A 12,631-nucleotide genomic window follows, 5' to 3' on the forward strand; every position below is an offset into this window, starting at 1 on the left:
ACAAAATTTAGCATTAAGTTTACTGAAGCACATAATTCAAATATTAAACTCCTTAAATCATTGGTTTGACAATATTTAGTGATGAAATTGGGAAAAAATGCTTTTCTTTGAGTAAAACAGGTGTAATGAAAGTTATAACTTTTGAAAGACATTTTTGTCAGGTGGGAGCAGAAACTCACTGCATGACTTGTGAGACACTGACGAGTTTGCAACTTTCCAAACCTGTGGTTGGCTGAGGAGACTTGGCTCTCTCTGGGTTTCTCTAGTGTTTGTTTGTTGCCTCCAGTGACCACTCCCCCCATGCAGGGGCATTACTTGAGGTTCTTTGCAGCGTGCCTTCTGGCCCTAGCTGTGCCCCTGGCTGTAACCTCTTTCATTCCTTTTACTGTACCTCCTTTCATATTCTCTGTCTTCCATCTTACTTTTGTTTGTTTATTTGTATGGTGTTTTTACGTTGCATGGAACCAGTGGTTATTCAGCAACGGGACCATCGGCTTTACGTGACTTCCAAACCACGTCGAAAGTGAACTTTTATCACCAGAAATACACATCTCTCGCTCCTCAATGGAATGGCTGAGAATCAAACCTGCGACCACCGAGGTGGGATGCCAACACCATACCCACCACACCACTGAAGCGCCCATCTTACTTTTCACCCTATCCTAACAGTTTATTCATAGTACAGCTGCGAGGTTTTCCTCCCTTTATGCCTTTCAAACCTTTTACTGTCCATTTCTGTATAAGAGCTGAATGACCTCATAGGTCCCAGTGCTTAGCCTTTGGCCTAAAGTCTATTCAGTTCAGTTCAGACACCAACCACTTCGACTGTCACAATTTCTACCTTCTCGAGGGCCTCTACGTTGACTAAGGTAATGATGCATGGCCCCTTCCTTTAGTATCTCTTGCTGTGGTTGAACTTGACAAGACCGCACCTCACACCTCTGCAATGGTCTACCTCCTGGTAGGCCAACTGTCTGGTGTTTCGTTTGCTCCCCCCTCAGAGATTGTTGAAGAAGAAGTCGAAGAAGAGTCAAGCAGACCACATCAGTACTACTCTATTAGATGCCAAAGCAGCATCAACTGTTGCTTCTTCAGTGATACCTTATTCCTCATCATTGTCGATCACTTTGTTTTCCTTCTCCAGATCTTCATCATTTCCTATGAAAAGTTAAAACCTTTCAGAAGTAGACCCACAGGACTTCAAGCAGCCTTCTCAGGCTCTTGGAGGTGACAGTGTTAGGTAGTCCCTCCAATCTATTGTTGAGCAACATGTCTGCAGTGACTTGTGTCAAAAAGCACAAGGAATTGGAGCAATTCTGGCCCTTCAAGTACTGGATGAGAAGGATGTGGTACTCGCCAATACACTTCATTAAGGAACATGCCAACCTGTCAACTCTCATTTACTTCACCAACTGACAGGTAAAGGTAACTAGTGCTATTCCTTGTCCTTGACAAAAATTACTAGACGTGTTGCTCAACAATAGAATGAAGTGACTACCTAACACCACCTCCCAGAGCCTGAGAAAGCTGCTTGAAGTCTTGTGGGACTACTTCTAAGAGGTCTTGACTTTTCCTATGAAAAGATGAAGATCAGGAGGAAAACAAAGTACTAATCAACAATGATGAGAATATAAGGTATCATTGAAGAACTACAGTTGATGCTGCTTTGGCATCTAGTACAGTAGTAATGATGTAGTCTGCTTGACTGCCAGATAGCAGGGAACCCTCTGATCAGCAGATTAGACTATTAACCTTATCTAAAACACCATTAGCAAGCCACAACCATAAAGAAAGCTCTAACAAAAGAATTCAATAAGGGGCTGTGGTTACTTCCCTGGGATCATTAAGCTCACAAAGAGCCAACTGATCTCTCAGCTCTCATAAAGGAGTTCTGAAAGGACAAAACATCTCCAGGTTTAACAGGTGTCCAAAAGCATGAGTTGGATTCTCATTCCTAAGAGAAGCTGACAAACCAATTACCCTTGGACTGAGAACATGAATTAATCAGGCCTAAAAATATTAATCACTACAAAAAAAAATCATTTACAATAGTTGTAGCTGCTCAAAATCATGATCCACCAAGCCATAAACCTCAAATAGTAAAAACTCATAACCTCTTGAAATTGTGGTTAGGATTCTGTATGATAGGATGGAGTCAAACTAAACTTTGCAAGCATTTTTAAAAGCTATAACAAGTATGCACTTTCCAAGGCTGAGAACTGTAGTGCAAACCTGGTTGTACAAATTGCTCAGCATGAGTACACACTGAAAAAGAGGGTACTGGTGATTCAAAACCGGGAACTTTTGGAAAAGCACTGGGTAAATGTGCCTGTTCATGTGACAAAAATGATCAGTAATGCCAGGCTTGGTCGAAAAAACAAAGCAGCAGATAACCAGTGGACGGAAATGAGTTCTGATCAGGTCATCTGTTTCAAGCAGCTCGCATTGTTCAGTGAGAGGCTGCAGGAGTGCTTTGAAAGCAACTCTGGGGTCTATGGTAAACTACTAGGAGACCAGGATGCAACACAGTGGTAAACAGACAGATCATCTTGACCCCAACAAGCACAGTAAGATGAGGTCTGTCACACACAAACCCTGTCTATCCTCATATGCCATAGTTTAGGGCTTGTGTACACACCGAATGAGAGGGTGGTACTGACTCCAACCACTTACCTCTGAAGGAGTGCGCGTGAAGAGTCACCATACTTGCCACACTCTGGGAGAGTGGGTTGAGCATTCCTCCTGCTTGAGAAGACAGGAGGACTCTGGGTACTTGCAGATGTGTATACAGACCTGTACCGAGGGGGGTCTATATTTTCTGTGACTATCCTTTTCATTGAACTGTACTTACAAAGTAATAAATAATTATGTTTTTTTTGTTAAGTCAAAGTGTATAACATAACAACAAATAAAGTAATATGCATGTTATTGTTAACAAAATAAATGAATCAATCAATAATTGTTAACAAAATAAATGAATCAATCAATAAAACAGAAATATTCTTGAATTTCAGTGCAAACTTTCAACATTATAAGTGAAATTCTGTTATCCAAAGTCAGTATACTTTGAATAACATCTAATCAGGTAGAAGGGAATAGACCGCATACCCAATTTTTCTTCTTAATTTAACTAAAATAAAATTTTCAAGTATTTCATCTCGTATATACCTATACATATATGGAATAACATTTACATAAGAAAAGGTCCAGTTTTGAGAAAAAGACCCCCCCAAAATAAAAAACTCTAGGTACGGGCCTGGTATAGAGTACTACTAGGCGAGCAAGTAATTGTGCACACCCTGCACATACACAGTCTGGAGATCATACACTGAGTACTACTTGGTAAAGCTAGTTCTATCACTTAAGGGTGATGAGAGTAAGGTGCCACACATTGGATAAGTGAATACCCCAGCCAAGCTGGTTACGATTTATACATTGGGTGTGGTGTAACACCAGCTCTTCCATGTGTACTTCTGCGGAATATGGGAGCAGGGTTCTATTCATGTCAGAGACTCTCCCTGATATGTGGAAGGGACCTATTCAAAACCCTATGGGATTTCTTGTGAGAGGTCTAGGATTATCAACATTCTTAATGTCCAAAAAATATGGGTCAAGCAGGGTGCCCAGCCGGTAAGGTGATTCATTCACGTCAGACCCTACCTACAGTGAACAAAACAAGTAGAAGTGGATGGACACCACACCTCCCTGAGCCAGAGAAAGGGTCCTCTAGGACTCTTCCCCGCTTCTTCTTATTAGAGGAAGAATAAAGAGACAGTGAGGAAAGGAATGAAAGTGCTTTTTCTTCCTCTCCTTACTCTCCTCTAAAGTTTGTAACCATGGTCAATGCCGGTGCATCTTCCACAAGATGAATGATGGCTTCTGGAAGGTCAGCAGCACTGAGGTCCTAGCAGTTGAAACAACAGTAGACAGTATAAGTAAATATAGTAAGAGTAGGTGCCCTGATCCACCACATGGTGCATGCACCCCTCTCAGCTGAGATAGAAGTGTACGCGGGGAAGAGTAGGAAAGTATTTTAATTGAATTGAATATAGAATTTAGTCCAAAGGCCAAGAACTGGGACCTATGAGGTCATTCACCTCTGGAACGGAAATTGACAGGAAAAGGTTTGAAAGGTGTAACAGGAGGAAAACCTTGCCGTTGCACTATTAATCAATTGTTAGGAGAGAGTGGACAGTAAGATGAGGAGGAGACTAAGACAGAAAAAGAGAGTTTGAAAAGAGGTACGGAATGAAAGGGGTTGCAGCTAAGGGACAAATGCACGCTGCAATGAACCGTAAGTGTAGTTGGGATAGCACCATCAGTGCAACTCATGGGGTGCTATGTAGGCATTACTAAAGGTTCTGTGCATAGTCCCTTCACCTGCTAGCTGCAACCCTTTCATTCTTTCTTCCATCTTGCTATCCACCTCAACCTAACAATTATTTCAAAGTGCAATTGCGAGGTTTTCCTCCAGCTACACCTTTCAAACCTACCTACTATCAATTTCCTTTCCAGCGCTGAATGACCTCTCCCAGTGCTTGAATGCCTACAGTAAACTGCATTAAATGTACTGACGGTACTACCCCGCTACAGGGAGGAAAGTATTTGGTGAGAGGGCAAAGTGATAAGGCAGCTATTTTAGCCTATCTACTCTACCAGAATCTTTTCAAGACAGCAACAAATCTACCCTCTACAACTGAATAGTAAACAGCAATGATCAACAAAAAGGGAAGGTATGACAGTTCACTACACTAGCTACTGACTTTCATACCACCATTAACACTATTTTCAGTTCAAATAAAATACTCAAAAGCATTATTTTCAATTTGATAATTAACAAGAGAATAGCAAGACATCCTCATTCAAAACTGCCCCAAAAGAAAAGTACTTGCTAACAGCAAGTGGGCGAGGGATTTTCCCTCTCTTTCCCCTTAACCCCCAGTTACATATCTTGTTACCAAGTTTTAAAGACTGATCCCAGGTTATGCTGAGGAATACTCATACAAAGATGACTCTGGCTTGCTTGCCCACAGGAACAAAAGCTGAACTGGAATATTCTAGTAGGAAAAGAAAACACACTGTATGAGATAGCAAAGTAGCATGTACATACAAAAATTAGTTACTGAAACACATATTTTGGATCGCACAACAATTGGTCTATTATAGGTTTACTTTCCTATCCACAAGATCACACCTGTACAGGATTTTGATACTATATAAAAAGCCTATGATACCACATGGGAATGTTCTTGATAAAAAAAAATGCAAAATATCTGTGGTACTTGCCAATTTTCATTGAAAACTTTCCAACATACCTTATATGCCTTTCAAGAACAAATTGATGATATTCATTCAAAAATTTTCCCATTTAAAAATGGAGTTCCACAAGTAAGTGTTCTCACTAGCACCCTATGCTTGGCTTGACAGTCAATTTTTCTTAAATCAAATCCTCTTTATACTAGCAATATCAGAAGTCAACTAGCAGATGGAATATAAAACAATATTTCAAATTATGTACAATTTTGCTATACTAAGTACTACACAACATCAAACACAAGTCTTGACAATCATACCATCAATAATGCTATAGTTAAAATAGAAACATGGCCTTATCATCTTCACTGCAAAGGTCACACAGTTATGTTCTGTAAAAATGTAAAGTGGAAAAAAAATGAAGAGGTTGACTTAAAGATTTGAGACCATCAGAGATGGAGTTTAGATTGGAGATCATCACATATTTATAAGCCTAACAGCAAAGTTCTTAGGCTGTTTGACACACACCTTAGCTGAAAAGTCCACAACATAGCCGATACAAAAGCCAAAGGCCAAAAAGGTTAAAATTTTATAAAGAAATTATATAACACAAGAGAAGCTTACATCCAACCTAGACCTTGTTTTATAAAGCTGAAGTCTATTTAAATTCAACTATGGATATCAGTTATATACAGTTCAACCTCAAATATTACTTTGAAAAGTCTGAGTCCAACATAATCAAGGCCTCAGAATATGCACTGGAGGTTTTAAATGTTCCTTAAACTCTTGTAATCAAGTTGAAAATGGTTTTTTTTATTAAATAGTTTAACCATATTACTGAGCCAATTTATTTAGCTCTCACATGGCTGGCCCATAGGATTTGTCTTTACTAATGTGAACCAACTCCAAATCTTCATGATGGTTTAGGCATAATACATAGAATGAGAGAAGTGCTGAGACATTCAGGTTTTTTGACACTGCTTACCAGCACTTCTTTAAGTGCTCAGTCAGGATCTATCTTTGTGTCTTAGATCTCAGGGTTCGAGTACTCAGGATAACAGATGCAAAACCTTCCTTTGAGCCTTCTTCTTTGGATTGATTGTTATTCTCAATATTCGATTTTTTCCCCTAAGGTGGGGTTCATTCCAGTATTCTTTTGTTTTAGTTAGCTCGATTATTATTATCATTTGATTCCTCTTCCATTGGAAGTTCTTTTTCATGGATATTTGAATCTTCAATGTTAATAGCGGTATTGGTGGATACATGTATCATCATGTTTATTCTGGGGTTCAGTATTATTGATGTGAGAATTAGTTTGTATACTTATATTATCTTGTCGTTTGTTGTTGGTGTGATCGATATTTTAATTTTTTGTTAATTTGCGAAAGAGTGGTTTGAAGATGAATTACTGACTCCTCTTACTTTTAGCTTGAGTCTAGCTTCTTTGACTGGCATTCCTGTTCTATTTATTAACAATTGAAGCTCTGTGTTGTATTGATAAAAGGAGCATTCCTTAGATTTAGTGTGATGGGATAAGTCCACAGTTAAAAAACATTTTGGGGATTTACATTTCCAATTAGTGGTATGGGTGTCTGATGCACATATTGCCTTAAGCCTTATTGCAGCATTTTTTTATATCTGTCCATACTTTGAACATTGAGTGCACTGAAGTGGTTTAGGTATAAATGGATGCACTTCTCTATTTTGGCCAAGAATTTTTATTCTAAGTGGGAGATCTTGGCCTGTAAATTTTATTTTTGCAATATTAATTTCTTTATTTTCATCTTTCCTGCTTGGAATTGAGCATACTTCTAAGTCATGGATATTACTATACTATCTTAATTTGAGAGAGTCAAGTATCAAATGTTTTGATAGTAGTCCTTCTTCTTCCATGTTGGGTAAAATGACTGTGCCCTGTATATATATATAATTTAATGTTTCATGACTTGTAATTGATATTTTCATGCCATTTATTTCTGTTATATTTCAAAATGTGGTGGATTGCTTTTTGGTGGTTACTTGAAGCACCCATTCATTTTCTTTGACATATCGACATTCCATTTCTTGTGTTGGACATATATTCAATAATTAGTTTTCTAGTATTGCTGTCGATATCTTATTTTCAGCTTTAAGTATTAGAAATCTTGACCAGTTACCTGATCCAAGAAGATGATCAAAATGCACCAGTGTTGGATTAAGTCGATAGTTTCTATTTATTTTCGGACCCTGCCTGATAAGGGTTATCTGTGTAGTATAAGGTTTGTTTCTTTTCTCTGTAATGCATGGTTCCACTGTTATGTTTGAATCTTCTAACTGGTTTTTACTTTTTTGTAGAATTTCTATGGACCCTGATGGGTGCTTTGGATATGATAATTTACTGTGGACTGGATGTTCCCTTGCTGCACTACTATCTTGAACTGATTGTAGGAGATTCGGTGATAAAGTTCCAATGGTTATCAACTGTGCAGAATTTTGTCCATCAAGGGGCCCAGCAGTACTAAACTCTTTAGGCATACTTATCATAAAATTATGTGGGGAAAAAAATTTGAGAAAAATAATAAATGAATAAATTTTGAAAAGATATCAATAGCTTTTCATGAAATTAAATCTTCTGCCAACGGCACAAGTGGGAAATGACTCCCAAATGTCCACATCCCAACCCAACTCCAAAAGGGGATGGCATGACATGATTAGTATGGCCCAAGTGTAAGCAATACCTACTTGGTAGGACTAAGAGCATTACGAAAATACAATTATTCCCGTCCTAATTTATGTCATGGGCAAACCGGACAGAATGCCGAGTTCTATTCCTAGAACCGGGCCCGCCCTGAAATCTGTGGCCCAGCTCCACAGAATAGTTCCCCCTGAAAAAACAGATCCGAACATTGTTGAGTAGATGATGGATCTACCACAGTTTTTGCTATTTAGCTTCAGGTGTAACTTCACTCCAAGCTATGATATGTTTTCTTATTTATTAGATTTTGAAAATTTTGACAAAAGTGGAAAAATCCACAAATATTAATCCCAAAATATATAATGCTATATGGGACTCTTAGTTCGAACCTAGAAAGAAATTCCTGAGGTTCAAGAGCCCCATCGCCATATCAAGCTGGTCCCAAAACAAGGGGGCGTACGCACTACGTTGACTAGAAATGTAATGCGGATGCACAATAGTCACTTCTTCAAGATTTGGATATGGGAAAAGCTGAGTTCAGCCTCACTGAAGATGAAAAAAAATGCCCTCTTGTCTTTGAGTCTAATATACTTCACCATGTCATAGTGTTTATCATTATGACACTATACCCGGCTACGAGACCAGGCTAAAAGATATTTCTTTTACATTAGTTTTAGTCACCATCAAAAATCCATTATAATCAATAAATAGCATAATGTGTATATGGAAAAATTAACATGATATAACATTAATAGTACAGATCAAGCCCAGTGTGTGAATACAGAATTCATATAAAGAAGAATGACACACAAGGAATTTTGACTTGTCTTAGAATTAGCCATTCTCATCGAACTCATAGATATTTGATGAATAGCCCATGTGGTCCAATAACTACAAGCACTGACTGTAGAGTAACACTAACAGTTGACCACTGAACATTTTTTATGAGAATATTCAAAATATAATTGACAATGGATATCAATTTTAGAAACAAATCAGTTAAAAAAAAACTGTTGAATTCCCCATTCTTTCCAATTATAATCCAATCATACAACTTCTTCAGAACTGTAATTTAATAAATTATAAATAAAATTTATCATCAACAGACAAATCCCTTAGATCAGCCCTATGAGAGATAAAAACAGTTCAGCGGTCTAGTTAAACTACTAAATAATACTACTACTAATAATAATTCAATATAAAATATATACCTATACAAGATACCAGTTTAAGTATATAACGTTTAGATTATACAATTTCAAACTGTGACAAATCTGCTCCTAGGAGAAACCTCATTTGTTCTGAAATAATAAAAAATCTAGCAACTTTCACTAAATCATATACTTTGCAATTTGATAATCATTTGTGGCCAGAAATTTGTTCCTTGAAGAATGGTGCAATGCTATAATTATTCCATATACCTAAAAATAAGATGCTGACACCAAACCAATTTGGATCATAGGCCAATACATCTACCACGGATTAACTATCCTATCTTTCTTTAAATCTTCAACCGAAAACCTTCATGGACAGAGCCAACAGGCTATATACCCAAGAGGACTCCAAAGGTAAATCAGCATGCAGAGAGAAAAAGTTATGGGAAAAGGTGATAAATAAATAAATATGGGAGAATATAAAATAAAAGAGATACACTTCAATTTAGGATACACCAGCTGCAGCAAGCAAGAATAAATCTACTCCTCACTTAAACATTTGGAGATCAGAAGACTCCAAAAATGTAATACTAGGTAAACTATGTATTCCACATTTTAGTTTTGGCCAAGATAAAACTTATTGCAAACTGAGTAGCATTAAACTTGATACTTGAAAACGACACACTGTTTGCAACAACAGCCTGCCTTTTGTGGCAAGCAAAAACAGCTAGGTCAGGTGAAGAGGAGTGCAAAGGATGTTTTTCACTGTAATACATTTTATGCAACAAACATAAGAAACTCACTTTATGTTTATACCACATGTGAACATGAAGACTGGCAAAATAACTTAACTGCTAGTAAAACTCTATCCTAGAGTTTGAGATGAAGGTTCATCTGAAGATCATACTGTAGAACAGCAGCCCAAAGAAAATTTAAAATACTTAAGATACATTAGCTTCATCATGACAAAGTGGAAAAATTTCTTCTAGGCAGTCCCAGGTTATCGGCAGACTTGGTTAATGATGATTTGGTTTTATTGCGCTTCTCTAGCACCATAAAATTGGCGATTTATGGCATCGTAACAGGACGGGTTTCGGTTATAAGATGCTGATAATAAGAGTTATGGTGCTGATAATAGAGTTATGGCACTATAACATATTCAACAGAGTTGCCATTAACCAGTTATCAGTGCCATTAACCAAATCTCGATGTCATAAACGCCTTAAATCACAGAGTTTCGGTTAATGGTAGTTTTCACTTATGATCACCCGCTGAAGACAGAAACCCCACTGATAACCAGGGACTGCCTATAGCTATTTTTGAAAAACAGAAAAATCAATATCACATATAAGCCTCTCAAAAGTCAATTTCTTCTCAAAAGTTACACTTACAGTCTTAAAAAAGTCACTGGCATTTACGTACAACTATACACTTTAAATGCAATGGCAAAAGTGTTCAGGATCAATTAATTATCATATTTTTAGTTTTGGAAGTGCTTTGCTTCATGTCCCAAATATGTGCCAGATCTCTATTCAAGGATTCTGCAACCACAGACCTGAGGCAATGAGATGGAACAGCAGCTGGAAGAGTAGCATCGTCAGTGCATGCTATCAGTTTGTTCTCCAGATGTCACTCTGGGTTTTGCCTATTTAAAATTCACTACCAATAAATATTAATAAAAAAATATATCCATCAATCTCCTATAATGTTAGCTTGTACGTAAGTGCATCATGATTCACAAAGTCAAAGGCTGCACAAAAACCTAAACCAACCATGCATGCTTCTGCCCCTTCATCAAGAGCACTTGACAAGATGGTAGATATTAATAAGAGTGAATAAAAAAGACCAGACTTTATGAAACCCAAACTGTAATACTTGTAGCAGGTTATGATGGTAAAAAAATTTACAAAGATGCTTGGAGAACATATCAAAAGTCTTAGATAAGACATGGGTACTTGAAATTGGTCTATATTCTTGAGGGACGAGGACTGACTTAGTCCCTTAGGTAAATTCAGAAGGAAAACCTGCAAGTCAAACTAATGCATTCAAATCAGTAGAAGATTTACACATTAACAATAACAATTGCTATTTGGTTTCAACAAAAATATGGAAATCAGTGAAAATTAAATGGTAATTAAGGTGCACAGGATCAATGTTTTCAGCAATGAATACTGAGCAAATAAGTACAGTATTATTGCTCAAAAAAGAAACACTAGTGGATTAAAATGTTTCCAAGATTAGTTTAATAACATAAAAAATGTGACATTCATAATATGTATCCCCAAAATGAAAGATGTTTTTGGAAAAGATCTATGCTAATTTTTTATAGTACATATCATGAAGAAAATCTATTCTGATGGCTCTAAACTGGAAGATGTAGCTGGCTGTGCTCTTCTGTCTGAAGATGAAGTATACAAGGCAAAGCTACCAGACTGCACAACAATGTATACAACAGAACTTATTTCAGTCCAAGCTTTGGATCTAGTGCTGTTCAAACATAAGGAATTCATAATACGTATATCCATATACCATAATAGAATCCACATAGTATAATTGTAATACTAGTTTACAAGGCTCAAGAGTGACTTCCATATATATTCTGCCATATAAAACAGGTTTTGATATAGAAAAAACCTATTTTTGGTAGCCACAGTGAGTCCTCAAAGAAATTACTCTTATGATCCCCCAGGGTTACATAAGACAGACCAACTGATATCAGAGAATTCTCTTGTAGTTGGTCTCGGCCAGAAGAGGGCTTGTTGGCACAGTGATAGGGTATAAAAGGACACAGATGCAGCGAGATTGCATAGGTCGGACATCTTCCCCAATAGTACTTGCCAGGTCTTTGAAAGGAAGCACTTACCACCAATCCCCATGCCTTTTTATCAGGAAAAGTGGGTGGGTTTGAGGAATCACAACAGCTACCAAAATTAGGTTGTTCCTGCGTCATTATCTGTTTCTTGATAGTGCAGCCACTGTTCATCCTCAAAGGAGCACATCAAAGACACTGACAAGTTATGCAATTTCCAAGCTCCTCGTAAAGAAATCCCAATATATATATATATATATATATATATATATACAGTGATCCCCAGTATTCGCAGGGGACGCGTACCAGACCCCCTGTGAATAGTTAGAACCGCAAATGTTTGGAACCCCTATAAAAAACGCTAAAAACAGCCTATTTTGTTAGTTAAAACTCAAGAAAACCACTAAAAATAAAATTTCCATACTTGGTTTTTTTTTTTTTTTTAATAGTTTTATCACAAAAAGTGAATTTATGATGAAATTGATAAAAAAAACCAGGAATTTGTGGATATTTCTCATAGAAAAATACCGAGAATGCGCAAATTTTCCGCGAATAATCGGGGAAACGTTCCCGAGAGAAATCCGCGTGATGCGAGTCCGGTGAATCTGGAGAATGTGAATAAGGGGGCCCCCACTGTGTATATATATATATGTATATATATATATATATATATATATATATATATAATATATATATTATATATATATATATATAGTATATATATATATATATATATATATA

The sequence above is a fragment of the Macrobrachium nipponense genome, chromosome 2 (assembly GCF_015104395.2).
Source record: "Macrobrachium nipponense isolate FS-2020 chromosome 2, ASM1510439v2, whole genome shotgun sequence".
Classification (NCBI taxonomy): domain Eukaryota; kingdom Metazoa; phylum Arthropoda; class Malacostraca; order Decapoda; family Palaemonidae; genus Macrobrachium; species Macrobrachium nipponense.